Below are 27,396 nucleotides of genomic sequence, written 5' to 3'. Positions count from 1 at the left end.
CTTGACATAGTTTGAAAATGGGAGAGAGCTGGGTTTAGGAAGGTAGCAGACTTTTAGACTGGAGAAAGGTGGAAAGAACTGCTTGAAGTCTGTGAATTAGCTCTAGGTGACTTTCTGCTCTTTGGCTCCTTTAACATTTTGGTTAGTATATGTAATAATTTGGAGTGTGGCAGATCTGGGACAGTTTAAAAATGTGTAACAGCTTTATTGGAAGGCCCTGACTGTAAGCAGCTGGGAGAATTGAACAGAGTGTTTGCCTCCATGAAGGGCCCTGATCTCTACCAAAAAGTTATGGAAAAATGGGAACGTACAAAGGGTTGGAAATATCAAAGAAAATGTGGGATGAAATTAATATATTGATTTTCAAGGTTTTGATAGGTGCCAATTGGCGTGGAATGGTATTTTACGATAAGCAGTTACTCTATCGAACCCCACAATTTTTATCACAGAATATCCCTAAATTCACTAGAATTATTATATGTGGCAAAGGCATTAGCCATATCTTTATTATTATAAAGGTGGCGAACACAGTTGGTCCCCACAGTAGGTGAATTGTTGGTAGAAATGAAGCATGTAAGAAATATGGAAGGGTTGTATGCTCTGCGATCTGGGGGGATTAGGAAGTTTGATAAAATGAGGGGGTAGTTTATGAAGGAAGCTTCAGACAGCTTTGAGGTAGGCGTTCCCTTTATTATTTTTTAGGACAGTGATCTGTTTTAATTTATTCTAGGTAGTAATGGAATTTTGAGTATCAATATTGCTGCGTCATTTATGGATTTGTTCTGTGAGAAAAAATAATTTGTAAATGTATTATATTGTGATGGATGAATATTAAGATTGGATGTTTTTATTGCTGTTTAGAATCTCAATATAAAATGTAATAATACAAAAAATATATATTACTTTTTGAACATTGCAGGTCTTGGGATGACTTCCACAGTAGACGTCTGTAGTCTTCTGGTGATCTGGGGTTTCTGTGATTTGGTAACATGTGCAAGAGTTTGTTTGCAAACATCCATTAAAAAAAACTGCCATAGTTGGTCTTCATTTAATGCTGTCTCCATTGTTGTATCCAGGAAGTGATAAGAGAGCTTCTCCACGGCCCATTTGATTCTGATAAGGCAGTTTCTGGGTTTGGGCCTATTGCTTCCCCAGATGTGTGTCTAAGGCCTTATTTGATCTCATTGGAAGGCCGGTTACGGTTGTGAGCATATCTATGCACCTTGCATTAAGCTGTGATAGACAGGTATAGACTATTTTCCTCCCAACACTCGCTTTTCCCCTCGGACCCAGGATGTTTGGGTTTGCTAGTCCAAGCTGGGGCCAGTGACTTCTACTCGGTGAAAGGCATCTCTCACTGTTTTGGAGGGACATGATCTGATGAGTAGGTTTTAGAAGTTCGGAAACCTTTGATAAGAGGAGGAGGCAAAGTATTTGCTTAAGATTCTAGTCAGGTGCGAGTCCAGAACTTGTCGTAATTTACCCGCTATGGGTAATGAGCTATGATGGCTGATGGCTCCTATAAATTTCCTTACTGACTCCGTACCATGCAGTGCTTTGCAATCTTTGGAGTTTATGGGGACATCATTATACTAAATGTGCAGTAAAACTTGGCTCCCAGCACTGGAACATCGTTTCCTTTTGAAACTAAAAGGGGGCCTCCATTGGCCTAGAGGCGACTGGTGTTTGGAGGTGCTGCAGTTGGAACTACATGCCATGAAGGAATTTAGAAGCCTTGGATGATGGGACCTGGGTGCTCACTTTTATAAGCTGGCCAGGGGCCATCCTGTAAGACTGCCATGGGGTATCAACTGCAGAGTGGGGCCTAGGCCATCGCAGGAACCTGAATGCGTGGCTTCCTGATTGATAAAGTGTACAGCAGCCCTAAATTTGACCTGACTGCAAGTTATGAAGAGGATGTTTTGTGTTGGAGCTTGGTCTTAATGTGTATTTGGGTTCTGCAATTGTGTAAAGACATTGCCTCACCAGACAATCACCCCTCCTTACCATGGTTGGGAATCCAGCCCTTGTTGGGCTAGGTTCCCTCTCTGCTGCTGCTGTTGACATGTTTTCAGCCAAACACATGGTCCCTGTTCCTATTGTCTGGTTCTGACTGATTTCCCTGAGGCTGAATGCAAGGTGAATTCGAGTTAATCCAGGCTTGGTTTTGTGGATCAGGATTTTGTGGGTAATAGCCTAGGCTTATCAATCTCTTCTCATAGTAAAACCTTTTTAAGTGCCATTGGTCTCCCATTTGGCACATTCTGTTGCTATAATATCACTTTCTGAGGTCTGGCTGCTCGCAGCCTTTCTGAACTCTGCCGTTAGGACTGGGTGGAAACCCTCTGTGGTTCTGAGGCAGAGCTCCCTGCAAGACGGCTGTCATTTGCAAGCTGGCAGCCAAAACAGCCCTGTTGAGGGTGGTCTTTTTCAATTTCTGTTAGACCAGCTTAGCGATGTCTCTTTGGGCCTACTCCTGTTTTCCCATGTCCCATTCCTGTTTCTTTCTTTAGTAGTGGAATGTGTGGGCTTGTATTTCCCAAAAAGGTTTGATATCTAATACTACTACGCCGTCCAGTCCACTCTGCATTTCAGTGGGCAGCCTATTTTGGAGGCTGTCATAGAAGAATGCAACCTGGGGCCCTGTGTCAGTCCATGGCTTTTCTGTCTCTTGTCCCCATTGTTTCCTCGTTCTGTCTAGAAAGTTGGTTACGGTCTTTCCAGGATTCATGCTTTCTGCCAGCAATTCAGCTACATCTGGGAAGTCAGGGAAAGTTTTCTTCCGGGCTGTTCATATATGGTGTGAATACAAAACAAGACCTAGATCAAATAGGCATAGGGATTTCATTATATTAATGGTTTACCATCAACAGCAAAAACTTTTTGCACAATACTCCTCTCTTTTGATTATTGAGGTAGGAGGTACAACCAAAATATGCCAATTAATAAAAACCTTGCCCAACCCTTGAAGAAACAAAAGACAGTTGTGAGACAACCAATAACACACACCAATGTGTCCAAATAGGAAAATGAAAGGAATTGGAAAAAGTGTGTGTGAGCGAGATGGCACCTCACAGGCGAACCACCAATGGGAACCTGGCAGGTACTCACCAGGATTGCCCTGATCTCATCATTGGCGCCATCAAGCTCTAATAGAAAACAAGTGTCCACAGAACAAACAAAACAGTGTTTGTGAAAAAATGCAGTGTGTGAGACAAACAACCACAATACGGAAGACCAAACACATATATAAACGCCACAAGCAACCCGGGACTTATCTTTATTCTGTTTCTTTCGTGTTGGTTATGGAATGTAAAACAGTGAAGATGGCTAATTCCTTCCTAGCCATATTCCACTTGCCGACATGTTTCATTGCCACTTTTATTTCGGACAATTTCTTCAGGGCATCACAAATTTTTTTTAGAGCCACTGCATGAGGACACACATCGTATTCACAACCTCAAACGACCACCTGAACTCATACCAGTCGTGAAGTCCAGACCAATAATTGGTTTCAAGCAGACTCCAGTTGTGAGTCACTCCTCATTCCGTAATTTTACGGTAATGTGGGGGAAAAAAACATTGTCTCAGCACTTGCGAGTGCTGAGACAACGCAAGACAATGCCCTGAAGAAATTGCCCGAAATAAAAATAAAGGTTTTTATTAATTGGCATATTTTGGTTGTACCTCCTACCTCAATAATCAAAAGAGAGGAGTATTGTGCAAAAAGTTTTTGCTGTTGATGGTGAACCATTAATATATTGAAATCCCTATGCCTATTTGATCTAGGTCTTGTTTTGTATTCATATAACTGAGTGGAGGGTGACCTATGATCAATTCTTTTTCCTTCTAAGCTCCTCTTTGTTTTACTGTTCATATATGGTGCCTAAATGAATTGAATGTGGACCCGTCATGCTTGGTGTTTGTCAGTGTGACTGCCGGGATGCAGACTTGAGTGAACACCATGTTAGTCTGCTCTCAGATGAGGCTGGTGAGGTGACTCTTGACATCTCCTATTGCTAGGTTTATTCCTGTGGTGTTTTTCTCAAACCATGAGATCCATTTTTTTGCATGTCTAGCAATGGAAACAGTTTAGTCCTAAGCCCCTGGCACATAGATAGTTTCTGATGTGCCATTCTGCAATAATGGGTCTTCCTGTCCCAGTATCTTTATTTACGAACCAAGATCTTGCTTGACAGTTCATGCTGGACTGTTACCATGAGGCACAGGTTCAAAACTGATTTGCACATGGCTGGGTCTAAACCTGGGTGGCATAGTGAGCAAAAATATAATGGATTTAACTAAGATCTCTTGACTGGGGGAAAATGTTTCATTTGCTCTTCATTCTGTACATCATTTGTGTGTCTTTTGCCTTCTTGCCCTAAGTGAGCAAGGTATGCCCAGACATGGGGCCCAGGCTTACTGTGCCCCTTGGATTCAAGCTAGCATGTCGGATGAGGGGTAATGCACTAAAAACAGGTCACAGGATGCTTGCTTCCAGTCCAGGGAGGACCTAGCTTGGCAGTTTAGGCCGGACTGTTCCCATGAGGCACAGGATCAAGACTGATTTACATATGGCTGGGTCTGAACTGGGGTGGCATGGTAAGCAAAAGAACAATGGATTTAGGGGGGCACTCACTACTTACTGGCCAGGAGGAGGGGAGAGGAGAGCAGGACCCCCATATCGCCACCACAGCCAGGAGTCCTACTGTGCAGCTCACAGTGCCGCCGCTCTGGGACTACATCTCCCGGCGGCCCTAGCGGCGGCGCTGCTTCCTGATTGACCTGGGAAGCGCCAGGAGGCGCCTAAAAGGGGAGCTCCGCTCGGCAGAGCGCGGGGGGACTCATTACTTACCGGCCAGGAGGAGGGGAGAGGAGAGCAGGACCCCCATATCGCCGCCACCGCCAGGAGTCCTACTGTGCAGCCCACAGCGCCGCCGCTCCGGGACTACATCTCCCGGCGGCCCTAGTGGCGGCGCTGCTTCCTGATTGACCAGGGAAGCGCCAGGAGGCGCCTAAAAGGGGAGCTCCGCTCCGCTTCGCGGGACGCCAGGCTAAGCCCGGGCAAAGGGCGGGCCCTCTACGGCCCTCATCGGACTGAGGAGGATGGGGACGGGCCACCCCCTTTGTCTGTTTAAAGGTAAATTCCCGACTTATATTTTGTTTTAACTATGCCTAAGCCCAAAACAGGGGATATGACCGATAAAATCCCGGATGATATATTTGCACATTCTCCATCTAGTTTTCCATGGCTGGATGACTTAAACAGCCTGTGTAAGGTTAAGTACGTGCCAGCAGCACTTTCACCCACGTTAAAATGCTGCAGCTTATCACCATGTCCAAGGGAGCTGAAATCCTTTTCTGATACCCATAAAATACCTCCCAGGGTTACACCTGCCAAAAGGAAGTTCGATGGGGACACAGACAACGGGAGTCTTCCTAAAACACAAAAACTTGATAAACCTTCCGTAAGTCCTATACCACCTTCTATTAATTCGTCCTTTATTTCGCCACCTGCTGTTAAACTGGACGACTTATCACCATCCTCCCATCAGGCTCTTCTGACTATGATCGAGCATCAGATCAAATCTTTAATACACCCCTTAATGGACAAAATCACTACGTTGGGGGAGAAGCTGACGGGGTTGGAGAACTCTATTGAATCTCTCCTGAAATCCTCAACCTACGTTGCAACAACTCAATGCCCGCCGACAACCGCTCTTTCAAACCTACCTAATCTGATCACTCCCTATGAAGTGGTGCCTACTCAATTGCCAACTCCCAACTCCTTGTTGCCTATCAATCCCAAAGCCCCCCCGAAATTGACATCAGCACGTCACATTCCATCTAAACATGTGCGCACCACCCATATACACTTACCTCCAGAAGCAGCGCCTTTTGTAATTGTTCTCTCAGGAGTCCCTGAACTAACAAAAGGTAAAGCCGAGAGACAACATGAACTTATGAACAAGGTCAAGTTCTGGCTATCTAAAAACAGACCTTTGCCCTACCATCTTGATGGCTGAATAATAAGTGTGCGGAGGGTGGGCTGGCTTGGACCACTTAAAAAAGACATCTTGGGCGATTTGATCTTGATACGATTTAGGAGCAGACATATTGTACCATACATGCAGACATGGCTATCGCAAAATGGCGATGGACTTATTTCTACCTGGAATCTACATGACTTTTACCCTAATAAGTCCTACATGCTTTCCCCTAGTCACCGGGGCATTGACAACAACCCAGTGGGTAGAGGAACCCATTTAAGTAATGGCAGTAGTTTTTCTCTGGCTTTTAATTGTCCCAAACTGTCGCACAACAGTTTTATGTATCGTAATTACAAATTCTTTCAGAACACTGTCATCTACAATGTTGCCCAAAGGTTGTGTAAAGCATGCTTACTTTTTTAACTGTGCAATTTAAAACCATTATGAGATTTATTTTAAAATGTTTTTTTTTAAATGTATTGTATTATTTGTCTGTATGCTTTTATGATTTTAAACCTAAAATCGAATAAAGCCTCTTTTGATTTGATTTGAACAATGGATTTAACCCAAATCTCTTGAAAGGGGGTGAATGTTCGATTTGCTCTGCATTCCATCCATCAACTGTATGTCTTTTGCCTTCCTGCCCTAAGTGCGACAGGTAGGCCCAGTTGTGGGTCCCTGGGTCACTGTGCCACTGGATTCAAGCTAGCCTTGCTGATAAGGAGTAATGCCCAGAAACCGGCACCAGGAGACTTTTTTCCGGTCCAGGGAGGACCTGGCTTGGCAGTTTGGGCTGGACTGTTCCCATGAGGCACAGGGTCGAGACTGATTTGAGGCTGATTTGCATATGGCTGGGTATGAACTGGGGAGGCATGCTGAGCAAAAGAATGATGGATTTAACCCAGATCTCCAGATCAGTTTGCTTTGCCCTGCATTCCTTCCATCCCCTGTGTGTCTTTTGCATTCTGCAATAAGGGGCATATTTTGGCTTGGAGCAGCCCCCTGGTTTCTCCCCAAAGCAGCACTCCCATCTTCTCACGCAACCCTGAATGTAGGGGAAGTTCCACTTGGGATCTTCCCTTCCATGCCGGATACAGTTTTCTACTATGTTCATGTCCTCTGGTTCAAAGAATCCCTCCTCCAGCCAGAGTCTATCATCCTGACCCTTCCAGCGGGTTAGTAGATGGCAAAGACCTCCCTTGTTCTCCAGTTACCAGCACCCTAGGGGTCAGTTTGTTTGACTGGTGCATTGTGGGAGTGGTGGATGTATTTGTCTCTCCTGTGTGCGCATAAAGGTGCGATGTACTTCTCCTACGTCTTAATTGGCTTTGAACTAGCTTAGCTCTTTAAGATTATGTGGAAAAAAGTCTGTAAACGTGTTTGAAGCCTAATCCTTGGATCTATCAGTAATTCTTGCAAGACAGTAGTCAAATCTCACCTTTGGAGATCCTCAAATTAGCTATTGAATCAGCATGAACAGTAAGTGCATTTGGCAAAGGCCTCATGGGAACATTGAGGGACGGTACAGGAGGTAATGTCCACCTGATAGTAAATGTCTCGGATAATTGACTTCTTGTACACTAAGTTGACATTTTTCCTTCTTTGGAGTCAGATCTACATCCATTAACCTTTTACTCACTTTGGTATCATGTTCTTCCATGGTGCTACCAAAAACCAAAACATCATTTTGGTAGCACCTAACAACACTTATACCCTTCAGTACACTGGTTATTATCCATTTGAACACAGAGGCAGCTGACACCAGGCCATTCATTTTTTTAATCTTAAAAGCTCCCATAGGTGTTAAGAAGGCTGTGCGTTCTTATGACATACTATCTAATTCAACCCATGGATAAGCTGAGGTGAGATCTAGTGTAGTGATAAATATTGCCTCTAACAAGGTTGAATTAATTTGTTCTATGTTAGGAAGCGGAAAATGTAGCCACTCTCACCTCATAATTAATGGTCCAAAGTCCTACACATAAACTTATGATGCCATTAGGTTTCTTAGACACCACAATGGAAGGCAACCATTCTGCATCTTTGACGTATTCAGTCACTCCTGAATCAACCAACCTTCTCAGTTCTGTATCTACTTGGTACTTAAAATTCCAATGGTATTCATCTCACTTTAACAGTAACTGTAATTGTACCTTTTATTTCAATTTTATCTGGCTTTTATAAAATCTCATACAACCTTAAGTTTGATTAAAGATATGGAAATTCAGTCATAAAAATAATTGATCTTTGCTTCTATCACTTGAATCTGGACCTGTGGCCAAGTCAATAATGTATTCCCTTTTGTAGAGCTGTATTTAATATCAATTATATCTCTTGTCCATCTCAAGGTATGCCTACTCCATCCACCTTCACCAACTCACTGAGATGTTCCTCATGTTCACTAAGATTACCACACTGAAATACCATTTCTTATGAAATGTATGTTATCTCTTTCTCCAGATCTTTTTTGTTCTTTTTCTGCAACATTATTAAAAATGACCTTTTTTCCACAACCATTTCAAAATACATTTAAAGCCGGAAAGTCATTAGCATTTCTCCCTCACCTAAAACCTTCTCCTGTGAACTTTATTCAAGTATTTTGTACAGGTTCTTTCCATATGACTTCATATACCGTTCTCTTTGACATTAATTAACTCAGACACACATTTAAACATTTGTTCTATGCTTTTAGCCATGATGATTTCTTCCTCCATGTGTGGCTTATACTTCAACCTCAAATCCTCCCTGATCACTAGCACATTTCAATATGAATTGCTCAGAAATTCATTCCTCAATTATAGAGTCAAACTCACATGTTGCTGATAATTTCCAGAGACTGGTGATATATTCTTCCACCGTCCCCTTTTTACCTTCATCCCGTAACCCAAAATGATACCTTTCCATTATACTACTCACCCCTGGAATATAATTGTGATCTAGCATTAACAGACATATTTCATATTTGCTTAAATCAATTTTCGCCTGCACCCTACTCTCTGAAATTTTCCAAAATGCCCTGCCACTCTCCCCCCACAAAATGCATCAACAATGAACAAATAACCTTTCAGATTTTAAACTTGTACCACAAACCCTTGCATAATGCCCAAACAGTGTTTCCACTTACTTCAACCCACAAGAGGTTCTCCAGGGCTACTTAAAAAGAAAGGGAGTGAAGTGACATTCTGCATTTTCCTTTGAGAAATAAACTGGTAGATACTTTTCTTACATGTATGTACACAACTGAATCTTTACGTATCCAAGCCAATTTACACCCAAAGCACAAGTTAGCCTTCTAGTTAGGCCTGGGTGGAACTCGCTGAGTTTTCTCTTGGAATTTGGAGGAGTCCCAAAAAACTCCAAGAGATTCCACAGAATTCAGCCAACGGGCGGAAAAATGTTAGGCTGCTAATTTGGGCTGCCTTTTTCGTACCAGTAGTATGTTCTGAGCTGAAAAATCAGCACAAACTGCACCACCTGGTCCACATGGGCATGACCATTTTTCCATATAGATGCTTTCTGTTCTGTGCATGGTACTGCGCCTGATTTTTCCATCCATCTGGAATCTTTCCAATCCTCCCCCATTTCACTCATCCACACCTCCTTTACCTTTATTTAATATGTGTGTTTGTGTATTTTATGAATTTTACTTTTTTCGTGACCTTTTTTTGGTTTTCCCTCTACTTCTTCAGCTCTCCTTTTCTAATTTGGTCTTACGTTTCCTATTTCTTTTTTCCCACTTAGTGCCATGGCAGAGCAGGAAGGACAGAAGTAGAGGTACCAGTGCTGCCAACGCTGTATAGCGATTCAGAAAAGGGGGTGGTGATGAACGGAGTGTCTGAATTAAGCAGACCACTCTTACCCAGTCCAAAGATCAGGGCTTGATCCATCACCGTTATTTAGCTCACTGCACCATCCCAGCTCAGAACCTGGCTATATGCAAATTAGTCTGTCCCTGGCCCAGTGCATCATGGGAACAGGGCATACCAAACTACCAAGCCAATTCTTCACCAGAAAGGAGACAAGCTACCGGGGACCGGTTTCTGGCATTTCAGCCGTTGCCGGCCCGGCTTGCTTGAATCCTGATGGTGCAGTGAGCAAGGGACTCATGTCTGAGTATACCCTGCCACACCTATAGTGGCCAAAAACGATTCAGAAAAGGGGGTGGTGATGAACAGAGTGTCTGAATTAAGCAGACCACTCTTACCCAGTCCAAAGATCAGGGCTTGATCCATCACGTTATTTAGCTCACTGTACCATCCCAGCTCAGAACCTGGCTATATGCAAATTAGTCTGTCCCTGGCCCAGTGCATCATGGGAACAGGGCAGACCAAACTACCAAGCCAATTCTTCACCAGAAAGGAGACAAGCTACCGGGGACCGGTTTCTGGCATTTCAGCCGTTGCCGGCCCGGCTTGCTTGAATCCTGATGGTGCAGTGAGCAAGGGACTCATGTCTGAGTATACCCTGCCACACCTATAGTGACCAAAAACGATTCAGAAAAGGGGGTGGTGATGAACAGAGTGTCTGAATTAAGCAGACCACTCTTACCCAGTCCAAAGATCAGGGCTTGATCCATCACGTTATTTGGCTCACTGTACCATCCCAGCTCAGAACCTGGCTATATGCAAATTAGTCTGTCCCTGGCCCAGTGCATCATGGGAACAGGGCAGACCAAACTACCAAGCCAATTCTTCATCAGAAAGGAGACAAGCTACCGGGGACCGGTTTCTGGCATTTCAGCCGTCGTCGGCCCGGCTTGCTTGAATCCTGATGGTGCAGTGAGCAAGGGACTCATGTCTGAGTATACCCTGCCACACCTATAGTGGCCAACAACGATACAGAAAAGGGGGTGGTGATGAACAGAGTGTCTGAATTAAGCAGACCACTTTTACCCAGTTCAAAGATCAGGGCTTGATCCATCACCGTTATTTAGCTCACTGCACCATCCCAGCTCAGAACCTGGCTATATGCAAATCAGTCTGTTCCTGGCCCAGTGCATCATGGGAACAGGGCAGACCAAACTTCACCAGAAAGGAGACAAGCTACCGGGGACCGGTTTCTGGCATTTCAGCCGTCGTCAGCCCGGCTTGCTTGAATCCTGATGGTGCAGTGAGCAAGGGACTCATGTCTGAGTATACCCTGCCACACCTATAGTGGCCAAAAACGATTCAGAAAAGGGGGTGGTGATGAACAGAGTGTCTGAATTAAGCAGACCACTCTTACCCAGTCCAAAGATCAGGGATTGATCAATCACCGTTATTTAGCTCACTGCTCCATCCCAGCTCAGAACCTGGCTATATGCAAATTAGTGTGTCCCTGGCCCAGTGCATCATGGGAACAGGGCAGACCAAACTACCAAGCCAATTCTTCACCAGAAAGGAGACAAGCTACCGGGGACCGGTTTCTGGCATTTCAGCCGTCGTCGGCACGGCTTGCTTGAATCCTGATGGTGCAGTGAGCAAGGGACTCATGTCTGAGTATACCCTGCCACACCTATAGTGGCCAAAAACGATTCAGGAAAGGGGCTGGTGATGAACAGAGTGTCTGAATTAAGCAGACCACTCTTACCCAGTACAACGATCAGGGCTTGATCCATCACCGTTATTTAGCTCACTGCACCATCCCAGCTCAGAACCTGGCTATATGCAAATTAGTCTGTCCCTGGCCCAGTGCATCATGGGAACAAACTACCAAGCCAATTCTTCACCAGAAAGGAGACAAGCTACCGGGGACCGGTTTCTGGCATTTCAGCCGTCGTCGGCCCGGCTTGCTTGAATCCTGATGGTGCAGTGAGCAAGGGATTCATGTCTGAGTATACCCTGCCACATCTATAGTGGCCAAAAACGATTCAGAAAAGGGGGTGGTGATGAACAGAGTGTCTGAATTAAGAAGACCACTCTTACCCAGTGATGGATCAAGCCCTGATCTGTTGACTGGGTAGGAGTGTTCTGCTTAATTCAGATACTCTGTCCATCATCACCCCCTTTTCTGAATCGTTTTGTCCACCATAAGCGTGGAAGGGTATACTCAGATGTGAGTCCCTTGCTCATTGCACCATCAGGATTCAAGCAATCCGGGCCGAAGACGGCTGTAATGCCAGAAACCGGTCCCCAGAAGCTTGTTTCCTTCCCAGTAAAAGAATTAGCTTGGTAGTTTGGTCTGCCCTGTTCCCATGATGCACTGGGCCAGGGACAGACTAATTTGCATGTAGCCAGGTTCTGAGCTGGGATGGTGCAGTGAGCTAAAAAACGGTGATGGATCAAGCCCTGATCTGTTGACTGGGTAGGAGTGTTCTGCTTAATTCAGATACTCTGTCCATCACCACCCCCTTTTCTGAATCGTTTTGTCCACCATAAGCGTGGAAGGGTATACTCAGATGTGAGTCCCTTGCTCATTGCACCATCAGGATTCAAGCAAGCCGGGCCGAAGATGGCTGTAATGCCAGAAACCGATCCCCGGAAGCTTGTTTCCTTCCCAGTAAAAGAATTGGCTTGGTAGTTTGGTCTGCCCTGTTCCCATGATGCACTGGGCCAGGGACAGACTAATTTGCATGTAGCCAGGTTCTGAGCTGGGATGGTGCAGTGAGCTAAAAAACGGTGATGGATCAAGCCCTGATCTGTTGACTGGGTAGGAGTGTTCTGCTTAATTCAGATACTCTGTCCATCACCACCCCCTTTTCTGAATCGCTTTGTCCACCATAAGCGTGGAAGGGTATACTCAGATGTGAGTCCCTTGCTCATTGCACCATCAGGATTCAAGCATGCCGGGCCGAAGACGGCTGTAATGCCAGAAACCGGTCCCCGGAAGCTTTTTTCCTTCCTAGTAAAAGAATTGGCTTGGTTGTTTGGTCTGCCCTGTTCCCATGATGCACTGGGCCAGGGACACACTAATTTGCATGTAGCCAGGTTCTGAGCTGGGATGGTGCAGTGAGCTAAAAAACGGTGATGGATCAAGCCCTGATCTGTTGACTGGGTAGGAGTGTTCTGCTTAATTCAGATATTCTGTCCATCACTACCCCCTTTTCTGAATTGTTTTGTCCACCATAAGCGTGGAAGGGTATACTCAGATGTGAGTCCCTTGCTCATTGCACCATCAGGATTCAAGCAAGCCGGGCCGAAGACGGCTGTAATGCCAGAAACCGGTCCCCGGAAGCTTGTTTCCTTCCCAGTAAAAGAATTGGCTTGGTTGTTTGGTCTGCCCTGTTCACATGATGCACTGGGCCAGGGACAGACTAATTTGCATGTAGACAGGTTCTGAGCTGGGATGGTGCAGTGAGCTAAAAAACGGTGATGGATCAAGCCCTGATCTGTTGACTGGGCAGGAGTGTTCTGCTTAATTCAGATACTCTGTCCATCACCACCCCCTTTTCTGAATCGTTTTGTCCACCATAAGCGTGGAAGGGTACATTCAGATGTGAGTCCCTTCCTCATTGCACCATCAGGATTCAAGCAAGCCAGGCCGAAGATGGCTGTAATGCCAGAAACCGGTCCCTTTAAGCTTGGTTCCTTCCCAGTAAAAGAATTGGCTTGGTAGTTTGGTCTGCCCTGTTCCCATGATGCACTGGGCCAGGGACAGACTAATTTGCATGTAGCCAGGTTCTGAGCTGGGATGGTGCAGTGAGCTAAAAAACGGTGATGGATCAAGCCCTGATCTGTTGACTGGGTAGGAGTGTTCTGCTTAATTCAGATACTCTGTCCATCACCACCCCCTTTTCTGAATCGCCACTGCTGTATAGGGCTTGGCAGTTCAGGCTGGACTGTTCCCATGAGGCACAGGATCAAGACTGATTTGCATATGGCCATGTCTGAACTGGGGTGGCTTGGTGAGCAAAAACACGATGGATTAAACCCAGATCTGTGACTTGGGGTGAATGTTTTGCCATTGTGCAACATTCCGTCCATCATCTTGTGTGGTTTTTCTTTTCACCCTATGTGGGAAGGGTATGCCCAGACGTGGGTCCCTTGCTCACTAAGCCACTATAGGCAAGCTATCCTGGCCAGAAACCGGTCCTAGGATGTTTGATTCCGGTCCAGAGAAGACATGGCTTGGCAGTTCAGGCTGGACTGTTCCCATGAGGCACAGCGTCAAGACTGATTTGCATATGGCCATGTCTGAACTGGGGTGGCTTGGTGAGCAAAATAACGATGGATTAAACCCAGATCTGTGACTGGGGGTGAATGTTTTGCCATTGTGCAACATTCTGTCCATCATCTTGTGTGTTTTGCTGTTCACCCCATGTGGGAAGGGTATGTCCAGACGTGGGTCCCGTGCTCACTAAGCCACTGGAGTCAAGCTATCCTGGTTGAAGATGGCTGATAGCCAGAAACCGGTCCTAGGATGCCTGATTCCGGTCCAGAGAAGACATGGCTTGGCAGTTCAGGCTGGTCTGTTCCCATGAGGCACAGGGTCAAGACTGATTTGCATATGGCTATGTCTGAACTGGGGTGGCTTGGTGAGCAAAATAACGATGGATTAAACCCAGATCTGTGACTGGGGGTGAATGTTTTGACATTGTACAACATTCCGTCCATCATCTTGTGTGTTTTGCTGTTCACCCTTTGTGGGAAGGGTATGCCCAGACGTTGGTCCCGTGCTCACTAAGCCACTGGAGTCAAGCTATCCTGGCTGAAGATGGCTGATAGCCAAAAACTGTTCCTAGGATGCTTGATTCCGGTCCAGAGAAGACATGGCTTGGCAGTTCAGGCTGGACTGTTCACATGAGCCACAGGGTCAAGACTGACTTGCATATGGCCATATCTGAACTGGGGTGGCTTGGTGAGCAAAATAACGATGGATTAAAACCAAGATCTGTGACTGGGGGTGAATGTTTTGCCATTGTGCAACATTCCGTCCATCATCTTGTGTGTTTTGCTCCCCCAAGGGGTGGGCTTGACTTGCTGAGTTTCATTCTGTATAATTATGAGGTGTTCTGCCCACCAATTTACCTAATTAATGAAGAAGTAATTTGAAGTAGTGGGCTCTCGTATTCGACCCGAGCACAGTGTGTATCCGTATTTAGGTACCGGAACAGACCGTCACACCCGAAGAGCAATCACAATCCTTGAAAAGTCTTGCAATAATATGTAGTATGGTAATTGAAGATTCAACGGAATGGTAAAATCATAGCTAAACCGAGGGAGACGCCTGCCACTTTACCGTTCGAGTTTTTATCACGGAACTTCGGATTGAATATGAGAGCCCAGATTATTATTATACCTTAAGCCCTGACGAAGTCCCAAAGGCATGGGGGAACGAAACGCGTTGGCTGTGTGCCGTTGTTATATACAAAAGAAACTGGATAATAAAGAAGAATTTCCTAAGATCCTACATTCTCTTGATTTGTTTAGTGCACCTTCCTTTTTTTCTTTTCCTATCTTTAAATTGCACCGATTGGCAGCGGGTGCTGGAAGTTGTCGCACTTGTAAACGTATGTGAAACTATGTAAGTAATTGTGCTTGACCCTGGTCTGCTGCTGTGTTCTTATGATCTGGGTAATTTGAAGTAGTACCTATCAGCTCTCACTCATCAAATTAAAGATCAAAGGCTGGCCCACTGCAAAACACATCTCACGGAAAACACTTTTCTATTTGGGTAGAGGTGCCCGGCTTTGAAGCATTTCTAGTACTCATCAAAGAAAGCAGACTGATTGCGGCTTCCTCTGAGGTGAAGAAGAATAAAAAGGCTGATACATATGTAGTGGGCATGACATGATTAAAAACTAAAGGCTGATCTCACTGCAGCTCTGAGGCAGAGCCTGTACCTCTCCTTTAAGTGGACCTGTCATCGTCAGGCACCCCATTAATCCTGCCACTGATTGCTTCAGAATTTCGGGATATCTGGCAGTGGCACTGGCACTGGCAGTGAGCATGTGTCATGCGCATAAGTTAGATGTATATAATAAGGCCAGTGCTGTGGCTCAACTACTACCGAGGTCATGGCGTTCCTTCCTACAGCACAACAACCAAATATTTATCTAGCGTCATCCATGCACAAGAAGAAGCTCTCTACAGATACAGAGTCTATGCTGCATGTCCCAAGCATATCGCCATGCCCCTCCTCAATTCTACCATACCGCCTACATTTTTTTTGTGTTCAAGGGGGTGGGTTGAAAACATGTTGTATGGTAAAAGGTTTTCTCATGACAGAAATCTTTGAAAGATATTGTATTTGTTGGGTGGTTGATCTAGAGCTATTAGTGACAAACTCCAAAATAGAGCAGGTAGACAGATATGCATTTCACTGCAAAGAACAGTCCAGATAGGTTAAAAGAAACTTCCACATAAAACATAAAATACACAGCAAGCATCCAATAAATTAAAAACACAAAACCTATCAAGTTTTTAGAACCCCAAGTGAAGACCTGCCAATATGGGTTGCTGGTGTTTGCGTTGTTTCATGTACATGGCTACAAGATATGAAGAATGTTTGTGCATATCATTTAACCATTCCACCCAGCTGAAAGAAACAGAAAGCCTTTTGGGTGTGTGATGCACTATTGGCCTTTTTCTTTGAAGTATCATAAGTAAATCCTCAATCGCATTGCTGCACCTTATGAGCTCCAGCAGACTTTTACCCTGTGTTCCTGTGAACTTTCGGAGGCTGGGAAGTCTTATAGTGCATCACAAAGCAACAAAAAAAGATGTGACGATTAAAATGTCTAAAAGACTCTGCCAGAACTGAATGCCATGCTGATAACAAAACAGATTTTGTTTTAGGGTTGGGTGCCAATAAAATTCACCATGTTGCAGATGGTGGAGTTTTTGCAGACCTCTGCGCTCCAAGCTAAGTGTGGAGTGGCGAAACTCAGCAAACTCCTCCGGTTTTGGGGAGTTCACTGCGCACCCTTAGTGCAACCCCTTTTTTCACAGGTGGCAGCAGGCAGTAGGCTGGGAGTGGGTATGCCATGCGAGAGCATCAGCTGCTGTGCGAGAAGGTGCGACTGTGCATGCACCAGATAAGTGGGGTTTAGCACACCCAGCAGTAGTTGGTGCAACTCTGGGAAGACATACTGGACTGAATGCTTGGGCTGCTGGGCATTGAGGTTATGGGGCTCAGTGAATATACATTTATTTATTTTCTTCTACTTTGCTAGTATTTTGTCAAATATCATACTGCTCACACTCACAGGTTAGTTTATTTACATTACAAATATTGTGCGATTCAGTTTGAGCTAGCCAGGTGCTCAGCCATACCTAAGTATATGCATTAGCACTCATTTGGGCTGATTATTTAAGAAGCCATGCATATTTCTCAGTAAGATAGTGTTTATAGTAATATCAGTTAGTTAGCATTCTCTGTGCCTTTCTTTATGTCGCTTTTACAGTCCCAAGCAATCTCCCAGTCATGCATGTATGCATTTAAAAGGGAGAATGAGTTGGTGCATCATAAGGGATTGAGATGAGAAGCAAAGATAATTCATTTCTATGCATTAGTAGTTCCAAAGGTGGTTTAGGTTTAGGAAATTTAGAAACCAGTTTAGGTGTAGGAAAATCAGGAATAGGCCAACTTGAGTCACACTAGTGATCTAATTTAGAAAAGTACAATGTTACTGTGTTTGCCTGTCAAATAATTTTTCTGAAAATTAGCAGTACTACTACTCTAGTCTTTTTCAATGTTTTTTTTTCTTACAGCAGCACCCAAGGGCAAGAAGAGGGCATCGGAGGTGGCTCAGGGAGCCAGGGCTGCCACCACCAGTGCAGCAGCAGGTGGAAGTACAACTACCAGCGCTGCGACTGCAGCAGACAGATCTGTTGGCCCCAGGAAGTACTACTGTAAATATATTGTTATTATTTCCTGTACTTTTACATCTCCTCATTAAGAATCATTTTCCTTGGTCTTTTTTTATACTATGACTGTGTCCTTTTTTGCAATTCCCCTTTGTTCTGGTGAAAGTTTGTTGAATTCTTGTTATCCCTGCTTTTTCTATGTTTCATGTTTCTGTAGCTGACTTCTTCCAGTCTGTACTAGTCTGTAGCTTTCTTCTGCTTTGTTTGTAAGCTTTCTCTCTCACCGTATATATCTTGTGGGCTGGTTCTGTGAGACTAAAACACATTTTAGGTACCCAACTGGAAGATTGCAGGCCCAAGTAAGCTATTCTATTAATGTTTGTTGAGAAGGTTCTTTCTTGCTCATGCTCAAACAGTAATTGAGAGAGTGGCCAAGGTCATGGAGGACCACCCAATGTTGTGTTGTAGTATGTTTTATCCTTCATTATACTGTATACCAGCAATGCAGCATGGCTGGAAAGTAGGATCAGAACAGTCCCATCGCATTTTCCAATCAAGACCAATTTATTCCACCCCTTCATTGTGCTTCAATGACTCAGAGTCATCATGACTCTGCCCCTCCATTCCAAAATGTTTTTGGTTGTCTCGATTATCTGATTTTTCTAACATTGTCAACCAACAAATGTCCAAAGTGATAGTATTGTTAGAAGACACTGCTAACCAAATTGTAGTGATATATTGTTTTGCAAAAAAATATAAAGGGGAGGCATATCTGACATCTAAAATGTGTAATGTCTTTTCTAGCGCACACACCACCAGTGCTGGGGCCAGCTGCAGTGCCAGCGTGCCAGACGTGTAACCCAGGGCTTAGTTCGTGGCACTCCGTGAAGTTACAAAAAAACTCTGCGAAGTTCCGCCAGTGGCGGAGTGCAGTGCTAACTGCAGTTTGTGCTAGGATTTCTGCTGCTCAGGTAGAAATTCCACCCGAGCGGCAGCACGTGCTCGCAAACTTACTGTTCGCGATCACAAACTTACCGTTTGCGATCACGAGCGGGGAAAAACTCTGCTGCACATCGTGAAGCGGAGATTTCTGCGGAGTGCAGAAAATGCTACAAACTCCGAAGAACAGAGCGAAGTTCACCGCCCAGGCCGACAGACATGGAGGCGGCTTGAGGAGGAGTACCAGCAGTGGAAGGGACAAGTGGTGGTAAGTTACATTGCTTGCCTATTGACAAATTAATTACTAGTATACATACTGTATTTGTTAAGTGAGGCATATATGTATCCCACCCATCTTCATTCATCACCTCCCTTGCCCATGGCATTTTGACACCCATGACCTAATTGCAGCATGGTTGAATTCAGCACTGCAGTGTTGGCTGTGCTTCAGTTAATGTAGCATTTACAAAGATTTCAATGCATTGGAGACCTAATCCCTCCCAGTGCACACTGAGTCGGCTCCTGGCCTTAGTACTTCACTCCTTCATAAGTTCTTTAACAGCCTACTAAAAAATTATATAAAAATCAATGTTTGGCATGTGCCAAATTTTTCTGGCAAAGTGATTGATATGTTGCATGGCTTCCATAAAAAGTTACTTCTGTTCTTTTTGTTCACCTTCAACATTTGTCAACCACAGTGACTGAACAAGCCAAAGTATAGGCACATAATGATGATCAGAGACGCCTCACTATTCTATATCAAAACCTCCACCTACCCGACCTAATCCCTCTAATTTACCCCGCAGTCGAGTAAGTTAAGTTTCTTTTCTGTATTGCCAAGCAAATTTATTTGTTGAAAATAAATTGTTGCGGAGTGCGAGGCCAGACAATAAAGTAGGAATAAGTGCTTGATTTTGAGTTTTTCAGATAGGATACTAAGTGACAAGCATGCCAAATAAATTCTATATCCTGTTCATTTCCTTGTACCTCAGTGCATAATTGTCCCCGTGTACTTACAGCAGCTAAGATATCTGCACTTTATGAGTGATATGTGTATCTTATTGTAGATTTGAACAGAATTTAGAGAAGAATATGGCATTTGGAATTTAAATATGATAATTATCTGTAGGAGAGTAGGGTCTGCAATCCTATGGTCACCCCAGATTTTTGATTTTTGCTTCACTGGTTTACGACTTTCCCTGGCTGTGGGCCTGCTAATCAGACCCACAGCCTAGCTGTTCTCTCTCTAAATTAACACTCATGTACTTTAGGTGCATTTATCAATTGGTATTGGGTCACTCTTGTAAATCCTTGTACAGTGTACCATAGGTACCCAGGGCATAAGTGTAGCCAAGGCCTACCAGGGGCTGCAGCATGTATTGTGCCACCCTGGCTGGCCATCTAAACAGACACAACTGGCTGGTAACACAGCTGGGGCAAGGTGGTGTAGTCACCCTTTGCTTTAGATATAGTATATCTAACCCACAATGGACACATATACTCATATAAGTCACTCCTATGGCAGGCCTTATCAATCCTGAAGTCAGAGTGCTTGGAATTATGTGAGACGGTGCTCAAGCATGAGCTGAGCCTGTCTGCAGCTTTCCGAACCAAGTCCTTATAGCTGTTCCATGATAACGCAATACCATATACTTTTAAGTGCATTATAATCCTCGCGGTTATTGCTAACTTTGGCATAGCATTATCAAAACATGTCGAGTAAGGTGTCATACGAATTGGGATACTACCCCCTCACCAGTTCTGGTGACGGTGGTAGCATTCCACCCTTTTAGAGGGACATGACATGTAAGTAACCAGAACCCCGGTTAAAGTTAACCCGAGCCTCAGCATCACAAAATGGATGCTGCTGCCACAGACACAAGTCTGACCTCCTGCTGCTGGGAGTCCTTCCAGCAACCGAGGCCTGGACAAAGGACTCCCTGCCTGGGGAGGTGCTAGCACCATCCCAGACAGGACTTTGTGTATCCAGATAGGCAGGGCTGAATGGAATGAGACATGCCTGGGGCACACAAGGTGTCCCTGTGCATACCCCGGTTCAAACCAGTTGCTGGGGCGCTCCAGCCCCAGCTCTGGCGTGAAACCGGACAAAGGATAGGGGGTGTAACCACCCCTCTTCCTGGTCCCACCCATGGGAGGGACCTAGTCACAGTACAGCCCCCTTTAGGAGAATAAAGGTAGGAGCTGGTCCCATTCCAAATCAGATTATCCTGAATTGAAACTACAAGAAGAAACTCTGGACTTCGATGTTCTGCTCCACAGAAGACTGAAGAAAATCTCCCTTGTGGCCAAGGAGTGACCACCCTGCTTTTGCAGGCACAATCAAGCATCCTAGTGGTTCACTTTGTCATCCTTCCTGGTGGAACCAGACTTCAGAGCCCGATGAGACCTGGACTTTCAGACCTCTACAACCTCAACCTACATCTGCAGCACAGCTGAAATCCATGGGTGTGACGAGACACGTGGGACCAGCCATCTTGGAGAAACTGCACTTCGCTTCCAGCACGACTTCAGAGGCATCCTCGAGTAAGTGCTTTGGGGATTGAGAAGCCCCAGCCCCGAGCAACTCCTGCGCAGAAGACCAGCCCTCCAGCATCCACGAGATCTGCGTGGGGCCCTTTTGCTTGATTGCTGCTCGACGCTTTGTCTGGTCACTTTTCCGGCTGGTTAGTGGCCTCCTAGATGATTATTCTTGAAATCCACACCGCGGTCTGGTTGCTCCAGATTGGCCCTTGCTTCCCTGCAAAGGAGAAGCACCCCGGACCCTCCTGGTCAGCACCAGACAACATATCCACTCACCGCGTGGGTTGCCTTTGCCTAGGCCTGTTGACTCTGAATCGGATCAGACACCGCCGACAGAAAGAGCCTGCGCGGGACAGCTCGTGCCTGCATCCTGGTCATCAAAGAAACCTCTTGGTCCACGTGGCTGCAGAGTTAAGAGTCTACTCTTCACCTGATCGCAACAACAGCATCTGGTTCCTTCCTGGTTCCACTCCGGTCACTGGCTAGTGACTGTGAACATTGTCCCCTCTGCTTTAAGGTCTCAATCTCCTCGATCCACCCTTGGATCGCTCCGGACATCTTCCTCCTGGTCACCTGCAGCATCTTTCTTCAAGGCTCCATTGACTTCAATGCGGAAACCCAACACACTTTCACACCTATACACCTGCAGCCCGTGGGTGAGGTAACAAGAGCATTTCAGTGCTCAAAGGTAGATTGACTCTCCTAGTGCCCAGGTATCCTGTAGTTTTAGTCTCAACCAGTCGGAACTGTCTTTACTCACCTTTTTTGTAACTTGTTGTGTCCATTGACTTTGTACCGCATCTCGCGTGTGAGTTCACACTCTGCACACGAGTCCCGTTGGCCTCCTGCTCCTTACCTAAGGTTAGGGTAGTGTAGTCCCAGCGATCCTTCAGCCTCTGGACATCTCCATTTCCTCTATTGATCTCCTTATACCATTTACTTAGTATATGGTTTGACGTGCCCCTAGGGCACCATTGTAATTTGTGCGACTTACTGTATTTTTCCTAAGAGTATTGTTATGTGCTTAGCCCTCTGATCTCATAAAGAGTTCAGAGGTGTTTGTTAGTAATAATTATATTTTTTATTTTCATAACAACCTGTATGGTGTCCTTTCATCCGGTATTCAAGGGGTTATATGTGGTAAAATAGCTGGCTTCACATGCCAAAAGAGTTTAGCCTAAGACTGCTTTGTCCATGCTACCATTAGGATAGCTGGTGTATAAGGTTTACTTACAACCAATCACCATAAGGGTTGTTTGGACTGATACAAGGTGATCACTAGAACTAGTGAGCATCATATATCAGGCCAACTTCTCACATTATCCTTTACAGCTCCCCCAGCTGCAGACTGCAAAGTACCTGATGCGCTAGTTAGCTGGCCTGCATTAATCTAGCCCAACAAGACTTGTACTCCATAGTGCATAATGCCTTAATCATTAATGAGAAGTAATTTATTATCACAGTGTCTGTTTACTTTTTTGCTAGGAAATACTTCAAAAGAAGAAAAGAAATGACCCAGTTTTTTTAAATCAGATGTATTATGCCTTAATTGTCTTCACCATGTCAGTGCTTTTATGTGAAGCATGTGGGGTTAAAATGGCCCAATAGCCGTAGGGAATAAGCCATATACTACTACCGTGCCTCTATATAATTTTATACAAGTGTTTGCACAGAGCATTGTTTACAATATATCTTTTTTCTTTCTTGATATAGCTACTCCTGCTGGTCTACCACTGACACACAAGGAGATAGCTGTTTGGCTGTGGCAGCAGAGGTTGGAGGCCATCCAGGCTGAATAGCAACAACTGGTGGCTCTGGAGTAGGAGGAGGAGGAGGAAGCTGAGTTGGCAGCATCTGCTGCTGCCCCAGCGCACCAGTTCTTCCAACCAAAGGCCAGCTCTTCCATCCTCCCAGCAACACCATAGCCAGTGCCATGGGTAACTGCCTGAGTCATCTCTGCTTCCCCTACCACCAGGACCACTAGTTCCAACACCAAATGCTTTGCCAGCCGGCCCAGTTGACCCAGCTCAGCCATCAGATGGCGTGCCTCGAACATCAACAGCAGGAACTCTGGTCCTGCATTGAGAATACCCTCTTCTGAGCCCTTTTTATACTTTTTGTGATATGGTGGGAGGGACTTTTGTTGTGGGTGGAGAGGGTGGGAATTGGGAAGAGATTTGAGACCAGGAGTTTGGACTTTGTTGGTCAGTTTTCTTCAGACATTGGTTGGGGATGGGGGGATTTTTTGGGGAAGAGGAGTGGACCTGTTGTGGGTGGTAAGGGTGGGTATTTTTTGTGTTATTGAAAGAAAGTAAAGGAAAAAAATATCCTTCTACTTTAAGACTGGAGCAGTTTTTCTTTTTTGTGTTTTAAATTTGCTTTGCACTGCTGCCTACTCACAAAGCCTGTTTTTTAAATCCACTTATCAAAGTGTATACCAGTTAGCTATATTTTAGTTATCCCCTTGTCCTACTACCCTCGGTAACTATATTGCCCATTAGGGAGGTATGCTGCCAATGTCTACAACAACCTAGAAAAACAAAGAAAGTCAAAGAACTTATCTGCAGTAGATATTAATTACATATTAATTAAACTAGTTCACTTCACTCCATAGTTCTCTTACCTGAATAGATAAATTGATGTCTGCAACTTCTCTCAATCTCCAAAAGCATACTGAAGGGTTTCCCAAGGTGCTATCCTAATGGCTTTGGTAGTTGTAGCCGGCTAGTGTGCTAAGAGGGAAGAAATCACAACAAGTGAATAACCCTGTCACCAGGAAGGTCGCTCCCCTTGCCACCACACAGCCCTCCTGTGTGCCCGAGCCCGCTGCTGCCGCTTGAACTGGTTTGTGCCCGCTTCTTAAAACCTCTGCCTGTCCACTCGCTCTGCACTGTCCTCGCATTCTTTGCACTGCTTAATTTGTGTTCCTCCATTCCCTACGTAACTGCATTATTGTATTTTTGTATTTTGTGCCCCTCTGTGCCCCACTTTGCTTTTTGTATCCCCAGCTCACGCCCCCTTCCACTTTTTTCCCCCACCGCTGTGTCCCCTGTGGCACCGCCCCCATGAACTCCCATTCGCCGCTCCGCTTCCACCTCCCATCTGCTCCTCCCTCCCACGTCCCCTCATATGGATGCCCTGTGGTGGTTAAGAGAGCAACTCTTGACCCTGTCACCAGGCAGGTCACTCCCCTCGCCACAATACAGCCCTCCTGTGTGCCCGAGCCCACTGCTACCGCTCGAACTGCTTTGTGCCCGCTTCTCCAACCTTTGCCCTTTACTCGCTCTGCACTGTCCTCACATTTTTGCACCGCTTAATTTGTGTTCCTCCATTCCCTTTGTGACTACATCATTGTATTTTTGTATTTAGTGCCCCTCTGTGCCCCACTTTGCCTTTTGTATCCCACGCTCTCGCCCCTTCCACTTTTTTTCCCCGCCGCTGCGTCCCCTATGTCCTCGCCCCCCTGAACTCACTTGCATTCTTGCACTGCTCAATTTGGGTTCCTCCATTCCCTACCTGCTTGCATTATTGTGTTTTTGTATTTTGTGCCCCTCTGTGCCCCACTTTGCCTTCTGTATTCCCTGCTCTTGCCCATTCCACATTTTCTCCCTGCCGCTGCGTCCCCTGAGCCCGCCCTCTGAACTCCCATTCGCTGCCCGCTCCCACCTCCCAGCTGCTCCTCCCTCCCACATACCCTCATATGGAGGCAGCACAATGGCCGTGCCACTGGCGCGCTGAAGGTGCGCCTAAGGCAAGCACGTCTGCGCCTGGACTGCACCCAGCACCAGGCGCCTGGCCCCGCAAACCCCACAACGCCTGCCTCCGCTACGACTCCAGGACCCTCCACGCACTCAACACTAGACGATCACGCACTGCTGCCTGGCCACCCCGAAGCACACGAAGGCCCCCTCTTCTGCCAGAACTCTAGCTTCACCAGCATCCGGCCTGCCAACTCAATGCATCCTGCTCAACACCCGCTCCACCCGCAAACAGGTCATTGAACTCTGGGACCTACTCGACACCAACGCCCCAGACGTCCCCTTCCTGACAGATGCCTGGCCGACCCCCTCCTCTGCACCTGACATTGTCATAGCCATCCCAGAAGGCTACAAAATAACCGCAAGGATGTCCCTAATGGAATAGGAGGAGGAATAGCCATTGTCACAGAAACACCCTTAAAATCTCAACACACGCCAACAACACCCTCAGCACCGCCGAACACCTGCACTTCCAGATCCATGCCGACCCCAACACCACCCTCAAAGGCACCCTCATCTACAGACCCCCCAGAACCTGACCGCAGTTCAGCGACTTCATCACCGACTTCATCAGCACACACGCCCTCGCCTCCACAGACTACATCCCCCATGGGGACCTTTACTTCCCCCTCGAGAACAACAACGTCAACTCCTCCACCCTGATTGACAACCTCGGCAACCTCAGACTCAGACATCTCGTTATCCACTCACTCCGCTTGCCACACGCTTGATCCCATCTTCTCAGCAAGCACCCACGTCTTCTTTGACCTTACCACCGAACTCCACTGGACCGACCACCGCAGCATCCACTTCACCTTCCATAAACCCACCACACACCACACACCACACACCCAGCAGATGCCGCGCCGCAGCTGGGGCAAGATCACAGCGGACCAGCTAACCGGACCCGACCAACCCTGACATCGCAGCCCGCAGCCTTAGTCAATGGATCAATGACTGTGCCAACACCCTCGCCCCACTCAAGAAGCCCCCCAACACCCACACCAGCAAGATAGTCAGCTGGTTCACGGAAGACCTCCAGGCCTCAAAACTATCCTGGACCCATGAAAGAACTCCGGAAAGCTACACAGACCACAGGAACGCCACCCTCCCACACCACAAATTCATCAGATCCGCCAAAAGGGCCGCCTCCAGAGACCACATAGACAACGCACACATCAGCAAAGAACTATTCAGCATTGTGAAGGAACTCTCCAACCCCATCTCCAACACCAACAACATCCCACCGTCACAAGACCTGTGCGACTCACTGGCCACCTTCTTCCATCGCAAGATAGCAGACATCCACGACAGCTTCAATGCCAACACCACCCCGGCAATCGCCGAAACCCTCGCTCCCACAACTGCCGCCCGCACCAACCGCCTGCTCACCTGGACCAACATCAACAACGACAACACCATCAAGATCATGAGCACCATCCACTCCGGATACCCAGAAGACCCCTGCCCACACCACATCTTCAACAAAGCCAGCAGCACCATCACACCCCACCTCCGGAAAACCATCAACATCTCCTTTGAGACAGTGACCTTCCCGGAGAACTGGAAGCACACAGAGATCAAGGCCCTACTAAACAAAAACAAGGCAGACCCCAAGGACCTCAAGAACTTCTGACTCATCTCTCTGCTACGATTCCCGGCGAAGGTCATCGAATAGGCCGTCAACAAACAATTGACCAGCTTCCTCGAAGAGAACAACATCCTTCATAACAAATAAGTCTCCCAAGATGGCCACCAGAGACAAAAGAGCCCAAATGTAGCACAAATATCCCCCAGATGTAGCCCAAGTACAGCCCAATGACACATTGTCCCAGAGTGTTCTAAAGAACAACTAGAGTGCTAACAGTCTTACTTATGACAAAAGTATGGCACACCTGAAGTCAATTTTGATTGGAATAAAGTGGTAACACTTAAACCATTTAATTTGCAAAGGAACAAAATGAGGGGGTTCATTTTGCCATAGAAATTATGATTAGTTCTGAAGAAAGAAAAATTAGGGCACATTTTGAATTCTCAAATCCTCTTCTATTTCATTAAAAAAATTCTGACATGCAAACTGAAACATGCACGTTGAATACCAGCAGCAGACTTCCCTGGTGAGCAGTAGCTTTACTACAGTGATCTAATGAGCAACTAGAGTGCTAACATTCAGAATTTATAGCAAATGTGTGACACATCTGAATGCCTTCTTGATGGAACCAAAGTAAACAAGCATTGAAAATGCAATAGATCTCGCCATCGTTTAAGTTAAAGCCATTCGGTTTGTAATGAGGTGGCTTTTTAGCTTTGCTTTTATTAGTGTTTTTCAAACTTTAATGTAAATAACATGCTATGTATGCATATATGTATATGTATGCATGCATTTATATTTGTATTTATATAGATATGCAGATTATATATGTTTATATATGTATGTATATA

This window comes from Lissotriton vulgaris, chromosome 7 (assembly GCF_964263255.1).
Source record: "Lissotriton vulgaris chromosome 7, aLisVul1.2, whole genome shotgun sequence".
Lineage (NCBI taxonomy): Eukaryota > Metazoa > Chordata > Amphibia > Caudata > Salamandridae > Lissotriton > Lissotriton vulgaris.
Note: the sequence above shows the minus strand (reverse complement) of the source record.